We start from the raw sequence: 18193 nt of genomic DNA on the forward strand, positions 1-18193 counted from the left end.
CCAAAATGTCACATTTTAATATTTATGACTCAAAATCTGTTTTGAAGCCCAGAGAATGCATATATAATAGGGTTAAACTGTTTTTACATAATTTAATTATTGTCTGATGGCATATTCTTAAAGGAATTCATATAGGTGTACTTTGTACTAAACATTACATTTCATCCTCTAAAATGAATCATGCATCCACTTTGTAGGTGTGGGCTTTTACTCTGTGCTTAAGTTACACTATCAGGCATTCCTTAGGAAATTCCACAACTGAAGACTCAAAATTGAATTATTAAGCTAAGGCCAGAAATCTCCATTAAATGAAGAAATCTTGGATAAACCTCTGTGCCTTTTTAGTAAATGCTATTTTTTTATTTAAATTTTAGGTAACATAGAGTGTAATATTGGTTTCAGGAGTAGAATTCAGTGATTCATCACCTACATACAACACCCAGTACTCATCACAACAAGTGCCCTCCTTAGTACCCATCACCCATCTAAGCCTATCCTCCACTCATCTCCCTCCATCAAGATACAGTTTTTTCTCTATCATTAAGAGTCTCTAGTGGGGGTACCTGGGTGGCTCAGTCCATTAAGCGTCCAACTCTTGATTTCAGCTCAGGTTATGATCTCATGGTTCATGAGATCGAGCCCCGCACTGGGCTCTGCACTGTCAGTGCTTGGGATTCTTTCTCTCCTTCTCTCTATGCCCTTCCCTTGGTTGTGCTTGCTCTCTCAAAAATAAAAAATAAACATTAAAAAAAGAGCCTCTTGTGGTTTGTTTCCCTCTCTTTTTCTCCCTTCCCACGTGTTCATCTGTTTTGTTTCTTAAATACCACATGAGTGAAATCATACGGTATTTGTCTTTCTATGATTGACTTATTTTGCTTAGCATAATAATTCTATCTCCATCCATGTCATTGCAAATGGCAAGATTTCATTCATTTTGATGGCTGAGTAATATTCCAGCGTGTGTGTGTGTGTGTGTGTGTGTGTGTGTGTGTGTACACACATACATACCACACCTTCTTTATCCATTCATCAGTTGATGGGTGATGGGCATTTGGGCTTTCTCCGTAGTTTGGCTATTGTTGATAATGCTGCTATAAACATTGTGGTACATGTACTTCTTCAAACCTGTATTTTTGTATCCTTTCAGTAAATACCTAAGAGTGCCATTGCTAGATCATAGGGTAGTTCTATTTTTAGTTTCTTGAGGAATCTCCACACTGCTTTCCAGAGTAGCTGCACAGTAAATGCTATTTTTTTATGTCTCATCTTTCATATTTGCATATTTGTAAAAACTATAACATTAACACTATTTGACCGACTGAAGTCACTCCTGATATTCAATTAACATTTAGTAGAAGATACCCTGAATCCATATTTAAGCATCTCTAATATAATAAGAACTTTATATACTGATGCTTTAATCTTCACAGAAACCCTACAAATTAGAGGGTCCTAGCTCTATTTTATAGAAGTTGAAACCAAGAACCAAAAGCTTAACCCATCCATTCCCAACAGGGGTGATATCTCCACCAAGGGGCAAAATTCTGTTCTTAGGTAGTTATAAAAGCTTAGATATAACAATGGGTTGGTGGCCTTCGAAAGCCCAACCCTACCCCATAAAATCTTATTCTTTAGTATTTACGTTCTCTCACTAGGGAGAATTTAAATTTAATTTTTCTTCTTAGGTGGGGCTATAAGGAAAAGAAAAAGATGGGAAAACACTGGCATAGCCTCTAGTAAGGAATGGAGCCATTCATTAAGTGATATTTAGGAAATGTCTATGGGCTAGGCACTGTGCAAGGGCTAGGATAACAGTGGTAAACAAAGCAGACACAGACCCAAGTTTACCAAAGCTTATAGCCCCAAGGCAGATATGAATGTGAACCAACTAACCATACAAGTAAAGATACCATTCAAAACCATGAAGAGTATTCTGATAGAAAAAGGGTTCTGGGAACATGACTGAAAGACCAGAAACTGCCTCTTTTCAGAAGTGACTTTAGGCTGAGACCTAAAAGGCAAGAAAACCCAAGTGAGGCAAAAAACAGTAAGAAAGAGTGCTAGGCTTGCAGAACCAGCCAGAACAACCACAATGCCTTGAAAATAAGGGAGGTAAGAGAGTCTGTGCTCCCTGATTTAAGCTTAGGGGTCAAAGAGTCTGGGCTCCAGGTTCAAACCACAGCTTTACTGCTGGTAATATTAGGTAATTTATTTCATCTTTTTTGTGCCTCCCTTTTGGTGACTGAAAAATAAGGATAACATTGCCTACACATTATGAGATTTAAAAAGGAAATTGTGGAAAGTGCCTAGCATATGGTAAGAGCATAAAAAATTGGTTGTCTCTTACAATTATTTATTATTACTATTATAAATAGAATAATATAACAAACAAAAGCATACTCCTCTGGATGGCACAAAGAACAAAACTTGGTCTTGCTTCAAGTTGCAGGTATTAGTAAATGGCTATGTATGTACCCCCTACAATACCTTAAATTATGATTACAAAACTTTCTGCAGGTAAGATTAGCTGCAGACACACACAGGGACTTTCTAATCATAGTCCTTTTCATAATCTGGCACTACCCTCAGGTTTTACTACATCATGCTACTCTGCATTTCTCAATATGTTTTCCAACATAGTAATCCAATGAAATGCTCAATGAAAAACAGGTTGTATGGACAAATGGTATTGGAAACACTGTCTACAATGGAGGTCACCTGTGGTTTCGGTTGTAAGCCAGAAATTAGCTGATTGAAGTGAAAATGTAGTGAAAGATTATGTGGCAGCTCATAGGAGTCCTGTGAGGGATGGGAAGCCAGGTTGAGATGCCTCACAGCTACCCAGCACCCAAAGCACCACCATACATCTAGCATGGCTGTCCCAACCACCATCACATACTACTACACATTGCCACTGGTTCCCTGGCAATTGTCCCTAGAGTCTGTACGCTTCAGGCTTTACCACTGCCGTAGAAAGTATCTGTCCCCAGTTTCTGTTCAAATTCCAGCATTAATTCATCTGATTGGCCAAGTCACTTGCTGGTACATGTATTTATAAATTAAGTATTCATAATATTTTAATATTATGTTGGCTGAGCGACCTGTTGGAAGTCACACACATAAATATCTCTTAGAGATAAACCATGAGGTAAGGAACTTCAAAGTCCATAATTTAATTTGGCAATTTGGCAGCTGTTACTAAGATTCTCTTTTTTTGTCTGCTTCTTGTCAGGCTAACATTAGGTACTGACTAAGCATTAGCAAGTGTCAATAACAAAGAAGCCACCCACTCCAGCAAAACTGAAAAGTGAATTCAAACAATGTTATTCTCCTGGCTTTGGTTATAGAAGTCAAAGGATATTATTTCAGAGCCTACAAAAGTTACCAACTCATCACAAAAACAATGGTTACTCTTGTTTATTGAGACGTACTATAGCATGCTCTGTACAATTTAAGTGCCTTACATGGAGTTCTACTCAGCTGCTTTGCAACCTGCTACAGAAGAAAAAACAAGGGCCATTCATCAGGTTATGAACTTTCCCAAAGCCACACTACATTCCAAGGCACACTATCTACCCCCATGGAAATATCCTGTCATTTTTGCACAAAATTTAAGAAGCATTTCAAAATTCCTGAAACAATCTACACAACAGTTCAATGAACAGCTCTGGAATGTTCTAATTAAAAAAAAGTGAGGACACAAAGTTAGGATGAATCAGAGAGTAAGCTTAGATAATCCACTCACTGGTACAAGGAGAGGCACCATTTTACTTTTACTTTGTCATTTACTGTGAACAGCATATTAAAATGTTTTAGTAACCAAAGACAATGTTACTAACAACCCATGGTGGGACTGGAGAGGCTAAAAATTATTGAGGGTGCCAAACCCAAATAAAAATTCTCTACGCTGAGAATTGCAGATAATACAAAAGGCATCCTGGTTTATTGGAAGGGTATATCAGGTAATGGTCACAGATTATATCCTGTTTCGTATTTGTGAGAAGCGTGCACAATGCATAGTTTAAACCCAAAGACCTGAGTTCTCTTAACCATAGCCATACTACGTTCTTCTTAGTTTTCTATACAAATAATTTCTCTCCTTTTCCCTGACTTTTTGCAGATGATGCCATTCTGCAGGAAACACCATGGACATAAACTACCACCACCTTCTCCATCATCCTTTGGCCAACTGCATTTCCTCTCTCAGCTTTTACTTGCAACATCACTTGCTTTGGAAGGCATTGCCTGACCATTTAAAATAAATTTAGGTGTCCTTACATAACTCTCCTCATATACTCTGTCCTTCGCATTTCTGAATCAATACCACATTTTTAACTATTTATTCAGTTTTGGGCTCCCCCTAGAATCAAAGGTCAGAGGACAGGCACCGTGTTGGTCTTCTTCAGCAATGAACTCTCTATGCCTCACCTATAATTAATGATCAACATATACTGAGTAGATGGATGGATGGATGGATGGATGGATAGCTGCTATAGTTAGATGTAAAATACATCAGAGTCATATTGTTTCTGTGGTTCAAATAACCAAGCAAAAACCAAAAAAAAAGCCCTCTGATGTGTCAAATGGAAAAAAGGAGACCTAAAACCAGACTGCTCCCTAACTGAGTTCCAGGCAATGCCTAAATCTTTCTTCCATCTTGGGAATGACTAGTTCCCAGAACAAGTTGGCGTCTGATTGAGGCCATCATACCTCTCCTCTACCTCATATTTTCCCAATGAGCAGCCATCTCCCAGTTGGGTGCCTTTTGCCATGCCAGGAATGAAGACACACAGTGCACCACCACAGACCGAGCTGAGAGAGAGGAATTTAACTGGTTCCCTCCCAAACACAAGGCAGCCGTCCATATCTGTTGACAAATGGGGCTCTGTGGAATCTGGACTGTCCTCACCTCTTCACATTTCATCTTTCAAAGGAATCTTTGTCCCTAAAATGAACATTTTGGAAACCAGAAATAGAGCATCCAAGTAGGTCAGGATGAATGATCCCATTTGAGGAGATTCCTTTGCTGGGAGGGCAAAGCTTGTCAGCGTTGTGGTGGGACCCCTGTTAACCACTGTCCCCATTTCACACCACACTGACTTAATTATGCCTCTTAGATGGAAAAACATTTTCCCCAAAACCAAGATGGCACACAAATATGCTAGGAAATGGCATCCATATTTGTCAAATACAGAAGGGACAAATTAATAGAGGGACAACAAACCCAAAGGCTATCAAAGAAAAATAGCTGAAAAAATGACAACCAGTAGTTGATTTGGCAGCATAACCACACTATTTCTGCTGACACTTTAGCCCTGCAAATTACGTAAAACTCCCTTGTTTTGTTCAATCCACTGCTTCTTGGCACCTGCACCTTAGCTACTAAAGCTCTCTTTGGCATCTCCCTGTAGTAATAATCATGTCCCAGCCCCAGGGGTCAACTTGATCCAAGTCCTTATTCCTTGAGTGACTGTTCCTATGTTAAAGTTTATTTACAGGGTTTCTTCTCCACCAAATAACTTTTTTAAAAAATTCTATAAAATGTCATCTCTGAAGACTAAAAGCTGCCAAATATACATGTTAATTCACCCACATATTTCTGTATTCTATTTTTAGATAACTTTATGTCAGTAATATTTTAAAAAGATATCCATAGCAACTTAGAATAAGAAGAATGGAAAGTGATACACAGATTTAAAGTTTTTGTATGTTCACTACATGTCACTTAGATTTACCAAGTCATACATACATATATATCCAAAGGGTTAAATATAATCATATTTTTAGATTCAAATCAGCAAACATGCTCAGGTTTAGCATAGCCAACACTGGCCAGAGTGTGGTAAAACAGGCCCTCTCAAATCCTGCTGGTGAATGTCTGAATAGGCATAACTCTTTTATAAGGTAATGTGGCAAAATTTTAATTGACTTGCCCACCAATCCCACTGCTGGGAATTTACCCAATGGATTTATTTACAGGAGGACCTTAGTGTTTATGCAAAAGGACATCTAAGGTAGCACTATTTATGAGCAAAAAAAAATTCTTAAACACCTAAATATCTAATCCAGAATAACAGGGAAACAAGAAAGATTTTAAAAAATCATAAATTCTTGGAGCTACAGCTTGAGTAGGAGTGAGGGGTTTTTCATGGCAATGGGGATACGGATGGTAGGGCAAGAGAAACACAGATCAGGTGAGGAGTACATTTGTTTATTATTATTATAAGGCAGTATTCCTGCAGTCTATTTATGCTTCTTCATGGTATTTGAGAATTTTAACTACAGAACTTTGAACTACTTTGAAATTCTTATTGTGTTTCCTAGACAGAGATACTATGCAAAGACTGGCCCACATGGGTCCAGGCTCTTTAAAAAAAATAGATACACACATACACACACAAACAAGGTTTTAATATGCACATATACCCAAGATTATAAACTCTTAATCCACAGACACACATGTATTCTACATACAATGTGGGAAACCCTCAAATATTCTCTATGGGAGGCCCAGAGATCCTAATAAAAATAAGAAGAATTTGTGCATTTGGTATGAACCAGGCACATGCTAAGGGCTTTACATGGCCACCAACACAATGGCCAGCAGGCCACCCAGAGAATTAACTCAACACATATTTCTTATCATCAACTCTTTTCATGGCCTCTGGTGGGAAGTCATATGCTCCCTCTCCTTTCACTCTTCCCTAGTCTATCTCTTGTTCATCCCATTAATCTCTCCTCTGGCAACCTCTCTCATGAACACCAGATCTTTTCACATTCTTCCATCCTCACTTCTGCCTTCCACCCTCCATCCAGATTCTTTAGTATAATGTCTCTCATAAGGGGCGCCCAGGTGGTGCAATCAGTTAAGCATCCAACTCTTGATTTCGGCTCAGGTCATGACCTTATGGTTCAGGGGTTCAAGCCGTGTGTTGGGCTCCACGCTGACAGCATGGGGCCTCCTTGGGATTTTCTCTCTTCCTCTATCTTCTTACCTCTCTCTCTCTCTCTCTCAAAAATAAAAAATACACATTTTTTTAAAAAAGACTCATAAGATTCAACCCCTCTTTTTGCACAAGCCCTCTTTTTTCCCATTTGTTAGCTGCTCCAGGAGGAAGCCTAAAACTGTGAGCATTCTACTAAGGGGGAAAAAGTATTGTCTGACATCCAGATCTGGTCTGGCACTCACAGCTGGGCCATGTTAACCTCCTGTTAGACATAAATGACCTCACAGAACACCAACATCACACAAGCTTACTCTGAGACCATGATAAAATGAGACAAAACGATACCACATCATAATTTCACCTAAGCACAGATAATAATAAGGTTACTATGCCACCAACAAAACACCAATACCTTCTCTTGGCTAAAATGAGTGACTGCTGCTTATTTACCAATGACAATATTATCTTTGCTCTAGCCTGCCTCCCTATAAATAATATTTATTGAGCTACTCAATCACAGAATTGTACTCACTTTCTCATGGCATCTAATGTAGACCAAAACTCCCTTTCCTAAATCACCCAACCCAAACCCAAATCCTATAATAAGTTTTTCTCTAACATTCTCTTATTGACACACAAAGTTTACCCACAGTGCCTGTTCTTCTCCCTTGCTGCAATGAGTAATAAATCCAGTTATGTTCAACAAGTATGTTCCTGGAGGTCACTGGTTGGATGGCACTGACATCAAAGGAAACCAAGTTCTATGTTCTGAAAGGAAATAAGATACCACCCTATTGATGCTTCCAGCCCATCAACCAATGGGCAGACAGGCCCTGGCCCTGTCTCACAGAACCGTAACTCACAGGGCCAGAACTTCACCTCCTCAGATCCAGCCATCTGCCTCCCCAAGCACCAGCGTTTATGGAAAGTTGAAAGCTATGCCTTGTGACGGGTATTGAAGAGGGCATCTTTTGGGATGAACACTGGGTGTTGTATGGAAACCAATTTGACAATAAATTTCATATATTAAAAAAAAAAGAAAGAAAGTTATGCCTCATACAATTACATCAAATTTCTGTTTATTGAACTACTATTGCAACTGAGATGCTTTCTACTCTCTTTCAGTGAAAATATATCAATATTTCAGCTACATTAATAATTAGCAGTTAAAGGGCCTAAGATCCTAATCAAGAGACAGAATTTATAATTTTCTCCTACAAAAGATTTCATAATCTGTATCTCACTTATGATTGTTCCCATGAGCAATTAAGTCCCACAAGGTAAGTTAGAGAAAATACTTCCATTCAAGAAGACTGTTTCTGTTTTGTTTTGTTTTGTTTTCAATTAATCCTCTGTAAGATCCCTGTGAGCTTGTTTTGTTTACCTCATTTCCCCAGCACCTAGCACCATGCTTAAACCATAATAGAAGTTCAAAATATTTACTAACATTTTGTAGTTATATAAAATTAAAAATACATGGGAAATGTTATTAAAGAAGAAAAAAAGAAAAGACAGGCAAGAGATGTGGAAAGGTGGAAGTCTACAGTGATAAGAAGATAGCCTGAGGCACCGAAAGAATGTGAAAAGGGTCTCCATCCCACTTCCAGGCTACTCTCCCAGATGGTGGTCAGGGAGGAAGAGCCTACAAGCACTCCCACCTTGAGGTCCTGGGCTCACAGCTCTCTTCTCCATCCCAATTCCTCACATCATTTCTGACAACTTCCACCTTCTTGTGGACTCATCCAAATACCCTGGTCTCTTGTTCTTGTCCAAAAATCTTTCCATTTGTTCGATGGCAACATACCCATGATTACAGGATCTTGTCAGCACCAAAAACTGCCCCCTTTAAAAATCTTTATGCTAGGGGTGCCTGGATGGCTCAGTCAGTTGAGCATCCGACTTCAGCTCAAGTCATGATCTCACAGCTCATGGGTTCAAGCCCCACGACAGGCTATGTGCTGACAGCTCGGGGCCTGGAGCCTGCTTCTACTTCTGTGTCTCCCTCTCTCTCTGCCCCTAACCCACTTGTATTCTGTCTCTGTCTCTCTCAAAAATAAATAAACATTAAAAAAAATTTTTTTTAAATCTTTATGCTAATATCCTGCCCTTTAACCTCACCTTCCGCCCTCCATCTTCCTTGCTCAACTGCTTCCACCCCGTCCTGATCTCTAATTCTTGGGTCTCACCACTCTGTCATCAGCCCTCCCTGGTCATTTCTCCCACTTCCCCGACTTAGATTCCAAATCAAACAAATCGCTCCTTTGCAAACCCCTCACATCCTTTGTTCTTCCCATCCCACTAAATCCAGCCCCATTCTTAATTTTACACACACACACACACAAACACACACACACACACACACACACACGTGTTCTACTACCAGATAAATTTCATAAGCCAATGAGCTCAGATGATTGGTGAAGAAGGGAATGAATCCAGTATCATACGTAAGTTGTACTGGTTCATAAGCAAATTTTCTGAGACAATGGGAAGAATACAGGAGTCAATTTACAACTTCCAGCAGGAAAGAAACAGCTCTCTACTTGACTGAAGCCTTCTCAGATCTATTTTTTAAAAATTAAAAAAAAAACCCTCCTGCATCTGGGCTGCCTCCCCAGAGTCACACCCAAGCCCTACCTGGCTCTCTGGGTATAGCAAGTGGTACTTTTTCCTATGCATTCTAAGGCCCACCAACTCAGCTCTATTTCCACTGCGTAACTCAGCACCACAAAACCAGCCTTTCCACCCTAGTGTGTTATATATTTTTATTATTTCCTGAGACACTAACAATACCAAAAGTTGGTGAGGAGGTGGCTCAGTTGGAACACTCATACGATCCTGGTGCGAGTATAAACTGATACGACCACTTTGGAAAACTGTTTGGCAGTACTACCAAACTACCTTATGGCCGAACAATTCTACCCAAGAGAAATGAGAAAGATGTCCACCCAAAGATATATACAAGGATTCATAGCAGTTTACTTATAATTAACAAAAGTTGAAAACAACCAAAATGTCATCAACAACTGACTGGGTAAACAAGTATATTCATCCAATGGAACATTACACAACAATAAAACACAACAAACTACTGGTAAGTACAACAATATGGAAGAACTTTACAGACATGATAAGAAAAGAAGCCAAATGCAAGAGTACATACAATTTAAGTCCACTTATGTGAGCTTTAAGGACTGACAGAATAGGGGTTACCTCAAGGGCACATAACTGACAGGGAGCAGCACAAAGGGTCTTCTGGAAGCAGAAAATATACCTTGATTTGAGTGGAGATTATATGAGCGTAAACAATTTTCTTTTTTATTGTGGTAAAATACACATAATATCAATTTATCCTCTTAACCATTTTAAGTGTACAGTTCAATGGCATTAAGTACATACACATTATTGTGCAACCATCACCACACCACCACCACCCATCTCCAGAACTTTTTTATCATCCCAAATTGAAATTCCAACTCATTAAACAAAAATTCCCATACCTCCACACCATCAGCCCATGGCACTCACCCTTCTACTTTCTGTCTCTGTGAATTAGACTATTCTAATTAGATTCTAAGTCGAATCACATGGTATTTGTCTTTTTGTAACTGGGTTATATCATTAAGCATAGTGTCTTCAAGGTCCATCCATGTTGTAGTGTGTATTAGTTGTTCCTTATATTTTAAGACTGAATAATATCCACTGTAGACATATTCAACATTTGTTTATCCATTCATCTGTCAGCAGACACTTGTGATATTTCCACCTTCGTCTGTGAATGATGTGAATAATGTTGCTATGAACATGATATACAAATATCTGTTTGAGTTCCTGCTTTCAATTATTTTAGGGTACAAACATTTTTAAAAATCCATCAAACTACACGTTTAAGATGTGTACACTTTACTGATTTGTGCACCATACATTAATAAAAGCGTAAAAGGACCTAAACAGCAACAAAAAGACAACCCCTACAACAGCCTCCAGTGAGACTTTGATGTCTGCTTAGGCTGTCTATGTTTTCTTGGGGCAGGGAAAAGAGGACACCAATTACTGGTTTTGTTAGTGCTTGGGTTACAAATGTGCATAGGTATTGAACAGTCCGTATCAATCCAATTTTTCCCATAAGCCGCAATACGTTTAATATTTATTTTTACAAGACACAATTTTCAAAACTATACGTATTTGTTATATCAATTAATAATATGTGTCACATATTTATTTAGCATGTATTTACCAAGTGCCTACCATGTGCCAGGCATTGTTTCTGTTTATTCAGGATATAGCAGTGAACAAAACAAATCCAAAAAAAGTCCCTGCATTTCAAGAGTTCACGTAATAATATACAGATAGGTTTTTTTTAATGGGACAGTTGGTGGAGATACTTATTATTGATATAACACCAGTTCCCCCACTGTACTATAAATTCCATGAGGTCAAGGTCCATCCTCTGTCCAGCCCCAATCACAGTGTAAAATACAAAGAAGGCACTTCCACCATTCTTAAAAACTTAGAAGTCACAAGCTTCAGATTTTATGAATAAAGAAAGGTAGTTTCAGAGAAATGACAATAGCCTCCCAAGTGATACTGTTAGTATCAAACTAAATAGAATTTGGGTCTCCTGGTTCTCCTCTAGAAACATGTCGAATACAAACAATAAAAACTAAAGCTACTTGAGTATGAAACTTAGGTACTAAGTCTGAAGTGGTTTATCTTTGTCAGAGAATCATCTAAGAAGAAAAACCAAAAACTATAGTAACAAGCTAGAACATTCAAGGAAGATGAGGCAGTCCTTGCCAATTTCCCCAGAATGTTCCTAGTCTTATTATAATGCTTATTAATAACTTAAGCAGAACACATGATATTGAGACATCTCTAATGATAAATAGAAAATGAGAATAAGCACCATTTTAAATACTTATCATCATACTGTTGAGTCTTACATTTGTTAAATAAAATAATTTATCATATCCACCATTTGAAAGGGTGATACAGACAATTTCAAAGCCAGTAGTGTTGAATACGGCAAGACAGCATCCATAAGTCACCACACTAAAGTGGTTTAAAATTATCCAAATTATTACAGAGTAATAGGGTATGTTCCCTTAGGATCCTTGAATTCAAAGTCATTAAGGCAAGAAAAAGAAAAGACTTCATAAATTATGTATGCCAAAATGAAAAAAGTCAGAAAATATTAACTTCTTTATACAACTAAAATAATTAATATTAGTGATTTTTAAGCATTTTATTGTTAAAGTAGGAAAAGAAAAGTTAACTAAAGATTATGTCATAAAATTTAAATAGTACCAAAGGCATTCAAATGTCTTTTGCCTCTTCTCCTAGAACCTACAAGGCATGTACTATCTCTTACATAAATTATTACAATAGTTTTTAGGCATATTTTACCCAAGTGATGAGAACAAGATTCAAATTAAGATAACAATAGGGGCATCTGGGTGGCTCAGTCAGTTAAGTATCCAACTCTTTTTTTTTTTTAACATGAAATTTATTGTCAAATTGGTTTCCATACAACACCCAGTGCTCATCCCAACAGGTGCCCTCCTCAATGCCCATCACCCACTTTCCCCTCCCTCCCACCCCCCATCAACCCTCAGTTTATTCTCAGTTTTTAAGAGTCTCTTATGGTTTGGCTCCCTCCCTCTCTGTAACTTAATTTTTTTTTCCCTTTCCCCTCCCCCATGGTCTTCTGTTAAGTTTCTCAGGAACCACATATGAGTGAAAACATATGGTATCTGTCTTTCTCTGCCTGACTTATTTCACTTAGCATCACACTCTCCAGTTCCATCCACATTGCTACAAAAGGCCATATTTCATTCTTTCTCATTGCCATGTAGTATTCCATTGTGTATATAAACCACAATTTCTTTATCCATTCATCAGTGGATGGACATTTAGGCTCTTTCCATAATTTGGCTATTGTTGAAAGCGCTGCTATAAACATTGGGGTACAAGTGCCCCTATGCATCAGTAGTACTCCTGTATCCCTTGGGTAAATTCCTAGCAGTGCTATTGCTGGGTCATAGGGTAGGTCTATTTTTAATTTTTTTTTTTTTTTTGTATGAGATTTTTTTTTTTTAAATTTTTTTTTCAACGTTTATTTATTTTTGGGACAGAGAGAGACAGAGCATGAACGGGGGAGGGGCAGAGAGAGAGGGAGACACAGAAGCGGAAACAGGCTCCAGGCTCCGAGCCATCAGCCCAGAGCCTGACGCGGGGCTCGAACTCACGGACCGCGAGATCGTGACCTGGCTGAAGTCGGACGCTTAACCGACTGCGCCACCCAGGCGCCCCTATTTTTAATTTTTTGAGGAACCTCCACACTGTTTTCTAGAGTGGCTGCACCAGTTTGCATTCCCACCAACAGTGCAAGAGGGTTCCCGTTTCTCCATATCCTCTCCAGCATCTATAGTCTTCTTGATTTATTCATTTTAGCCACTCTGACCGGCGTGAGGTGGTATCTGAGTGTGGTTTTGATTTGTATTTCCCTGATGAGGAGTGACATTGAGCATCTTTTCATGTGCCTGTTGGCCATCTGGATGTCTTCTTTAGAGAAGTGTCTATTCATGTCTTCTCCCCATTTCTTCACTGGGTTATTTGTTTTTCGGGTGTGGAGTTTGGTGAGCTCTTTATAGATTTTGGATACTAGCCCTCTGTCCGATATGTCATTTGCAAATATCTTTTCCCATTCCATCCGTTGCCTTTTAGTTTTGTTGATTGTTTCCTTTGCAGTGCAGAAGCTTTTTATCTTCATGAGGTCCCAATCGTTCATGTTTGCTTTTAATTCCCTTGCCTTTGGAGATGTGTCAAGTAAGAAGTTGCTGCAGCTGAGGTCAGAGAGGTTTTTTCTTGCTTTCTCCTCTAGGGTTTTGATGGTTTCCTGTCTCACATTCAGGGCCTTTATCCATTTTGAGTTTATTTTTGTGAATGGTGTGAGAAAGTGGTCTAGTTTCAACCTTCTGCATGTTGCTGCCCAGCTCTCCCAGCACCATTTGTTAAAGAGACTGTCTTTTTTCCACTGGATATTCTTTCCTGCTTTGTCAAAGATTAGTTGGCCATACTTTTGTGGGTCTAATACTGGGGTTTCTATTCTATTCCATTGGTCTACGTGTCTTTTTTTGTGTCAATACCATGCTGTCTTGATGATTACAGCTTTGTAGTAGAGGCTAAAGTCTGGGATTGTGAAAGCATCCAACTCTTGATTTCAGCTTAGGTCAAAATCTCACAGTTCATGAGATCCAGCCCAGCATCAGGCTCTGCACTAACAGTGAGGAGCCTGCTTGGGACTCTCTTTCTCCCTCTCTTTATGCCTCCCTCCTCTCTCTTATTCTCAAAAATAAATAAATAAACTTAAAAAAAAACTAAGATAACAACATATGTCGGGTTTGCCCTTTCAAACCACCAAGACATGTGTTTTGTTTATCTTCTTTAATCCTCACAACAACCTTAAGAGGTAGGAATTATTACTACTCCCATTTTACAGATGTAGAAACTGAGACTTAGGCATCCTTAAGTTACTTGGAATTCAAATCAGGACAGTCTGATTTCAGGGCACACACCATTAAGCATCTTCTATATACATATACTCTGAATTCAAATTAAGCTCTCTAAAGCATGGTACACCACTAACTTGAATGACTCTCTCTATATTAAAAAAAAATTATCTTGGGGCGCCTGGGTGGCTCAGTCGGTTAAGCGTCCGACTTCGGCTCAGGTCATGATCTCGCGGTCCGTGGGTTCGAGCCACACGTCGGGCTCTGTGCTGACAGCTCAGAGCCTGGAGCCTGTTTCAGATTCTGTGTCTCCCTCTCTCTCTGACCCTCCTCCTGTTCATGCTCTGTCTCTCTCTGTCTCAAAAATAAATAAATGTTAAAAAAAATTTTTTTAAAGAAAAAATTATCTTATTGAGTCTTCAAAGCCCTTCCTGCCCTGTCCCCATACCTATCTTTTAAGAGCCTTCTCTCACACTTCAATCATTGAACTGAACAATCTTTCTTTAACATACAAGACTTTTCAAGACCTTCACCTGTGTGCACACTGTTCTCTTAGGAATGCTCCACCAATTCATCTGACCTAGTCAAAAACCACATGACAGTCTATGACAAAAGTGTACACAATGCATTATCAATTAAAGAGTTTGAGCTTGAGGCAATTATGCAGGGGTTACAGTTATGACACACTTATCTGCATTAGACATATTTCTCTTTTTTGAGCCACAGAGAACAAGGTCAGGCCTGACAGGCTGAATTTTAGCAGTCAATCACTACCATTAGCTGTTCTCTTCAAGAACAGTATTATTCAAATTGTCAACAGTGACCTCAGCAACAGATATATGGCCTCATTACTGTACATCAGACCATTTCCCTCAGAGAACGCTTAAATAAGAAAGGGAAATCATCCTAAATTATCTCTTCACTCTAAAAATACCCTTTGGCTGTACGAAATAAGCATTATACAATTTACCCTAGAAAAAAACTTCTTTATAGAATATAAGAGTTAGATACATTCCATAATTATAAACCAAGACAACCAAAATAAGAAACAAAAATTCTCTCTGACCTAGATACATGAGATTAAAAAGACTAGTCTTGGGATCATTTTCCAAACCAAGCAGGATCTCTCTCAGAGGGCTTTCTCCTAACAATCAAGAATTTCTCTCCTTTTATCTTTCAGGAAACATCCTCCCATGCTCCAATGACCTCCATTCCAGAGAAGCCATGTGCAATTGCCAGCTCTATCGATCCCTGGGATTTCACCCTTGTGTAAAAAGTCACAATCCCAATGGGGCACAAGCAGAGATAAACTGTTCAATCATTGTATATTCTTTTCTCCTTTGTCACAGATTAATTGACCATATACATGTAGGTTAATTTCTGGACTCTCTTTTCTATTTCATTGATATATATGTCTATTTTTGTGCCAGTACCATACTGTTTTGATTACTACAGCTTTGTAGTATGTCTTGAAACCTGAGATTGTGATACTTCCAGCTCTGTTTTTCTTTCTCAGGACGGCTTGGTCTCTTTGAAGTCTTTTGTGGCTCCATACAAATTTTACTATTAGTTGGTCTAATTCTGTGAAAAAAACGCTGTTAGTATTTTGATAGGGATTGCACTGAATGTGTAGATTGTTTTGGTAGTATAGACATTTTAACAATATTAATTCTTCCAATCCATAAGCATGGAATATCTTTCCATTTGTTTGTGTCATCTTTGACTTTTTTCATCAGTGTTTTATAGTTTTTACAGTACAGGTCTTTCACCTCCTTGGCTAAATTTATTCCTCGGTGTTTTATTCTTTTTGGTGGAATAGTGAACAGAATTGTTTTCTTAATTTCTCTTTCTTCTACTTTGTTATTGGTGTATAGAAACACTACAGATTTCTAGGTACCAATTTTGTATTCTATAACTTTACTGAATTCATTTATTACTTCTAGTATTTTTTTGATGGAGTCTTTAAGTATAGCCAACGATAGTGTCATAGCATTTTATAATAACAGATGGTAACTACATTTGTGGGGAGCACTGCATAATGTTTAGAGATGTTGAATCACTATGTTGTACACCTGAAACTAATGTAATATTGTATGTCATCTACACTCAAATAAAACATTTTTTAAAGTACTCAGTCAGCAACCCAAAGAGAAACTGAAAGTAAAATGGCCAGGACCCTGACTCAGCCTTGCTATCCTTTATCACACATTGCAAGGAGGGCTCCTACCCATCAGTAGTGAGCAGTGCCTGCAACCAACATTTACAATGGACATGGGGGGCAGATACTTGTGAAATCAGAATGGTGAGGAGACATTCAGGAGTAAAATTTACCTGGCAGAATAAAACTGAGATTCGTTGATGAGATTGCAAAGAAAAGAAAGGAAGAAACATGCTGCCTGACAATGAGAGAAGGTACTCCAAAGACACACCAAAATGGGGTAATTCCTCATGGTTGTGAACATTGCTTCTCTGAATTGCAGTGTTTACAGGCCTTACTTTGGTAATAGTCTTCAGTTTGAAACCCGGTTTACCAGCTCTGTGGCCTTGGGAAACTTACTTACTGTCCTTGACCTTCAATTCTCTCATCTAGAACATAAAAATAGCACCTCTTCCAAGGATCTGGGGATTGAAAGAACACTTAGAAATGCAGACAGCACGGTGCCTGCCACAGAGCAAATGCCAACAAATTATAGCTGCTGCTGCTGCTATTATCGTTTGATTTTGATTATCTGAAGGCATTAAAACAAAGACTTGTCTGTTAAAGAACAGTTAACATTTAAAAAACTGTGCTGCCAACACAACATTTTGTGATGAAAGAAATGTTCTATAGTTGGGCTGTCCAATGTGGTAGTTACTAGCCACATGTGGCTATTGACCACTTGAAATACGGCCAGTCCAATGGAGGAACTGGATTTTTAATTTTACCTAACTTTAATTAATTTAAATGTAAACAGCTACATGTGGCCAGTGGCTACTATATTGGATAGCATGAGTTTAGAATAACTAAAATACCACTCTGAAGAGACAATGACCTAGCCCTCTGGCTCTAAAATCCCAGCTCATAGACCAGTACCAATCTGCTATCAAATTTTCACTCGTCTACAGCAAAACAAACCAGAAAAGTTCAAGTCTATGAATTTTTCATAAAGCTAAATCCATTCCATCTAAAGAACCATTGCTCCTTTTGAAACTGATTATTCAATCTAAAATTTTTATGAAATTTAGTCATTCATTCAAAAAATGTCTATTATAAGTCCTCTCTATATGTCAGACATTATTCTGGAGATAAGAGAGTTAAAAAAAAAATTATCCTGCTTCATGAAGCTTATATTCTAGAGAAGGGAGAAAGATAATAAACACACACATATGTACATACATACATACACATAAGCACACACACACACACACACAAACACACACACATCTACAAAGAAAAAGATAATAGAAAGTAGGGCAGGGGGAGAAAAAGGGTCAGGGAAGCCCTTTCACATACTGTGCCATTTGAGCAAATATCTGAAGGAGGTGATGGAGCTAGCCATGGACTGAAGAAAGAGCACTCTATGTATAAGACAAAGCAAGGACAAAGACCAGGAAGCAAAAACAAATCTGACATAACCAAGAAAGAATTCAGTGTGGCTGAAGCAGGTAGGTAAGTTATAGAAGATATGGTTAGAGGGGTGCCTGAGTGTCCAACTCTTGATTTTAGCTCAGGCCATGATCTCACAGTTTGTGATA

At 38.5% G+C, this 18193-nt stretch overlaps 1 protein-coding gene across 1 annotated transcript in view; it reads right to left on the reverse strand.

Moving 5' to 3' along the window:
* ERC2 (ELKS/RAB6-interacting/CAST family member 2) overlaps positions 1-18193 on the reverse strand; it is a 937319-nt gene that overhangs the window by 694015 nt on the left and 225111 nt on the right. The gene's annotated exons all lie outside the window — the stretch shown is intronic.

This window comes from Lynx canadensis, chromosome A2 (genome assembly GCF_007474595.2).
Source record: "Lynx canadensis isolate LIC74 chromosome A2, mLynCan4.pri.v2, whole genome shotgun sequence".
NCBI classification, from domain to species: Eukaryota; Metazoa; Chordata; class Mammalia; order Carnivora; family Felidae; genus Lynx; species Lynx canadensis.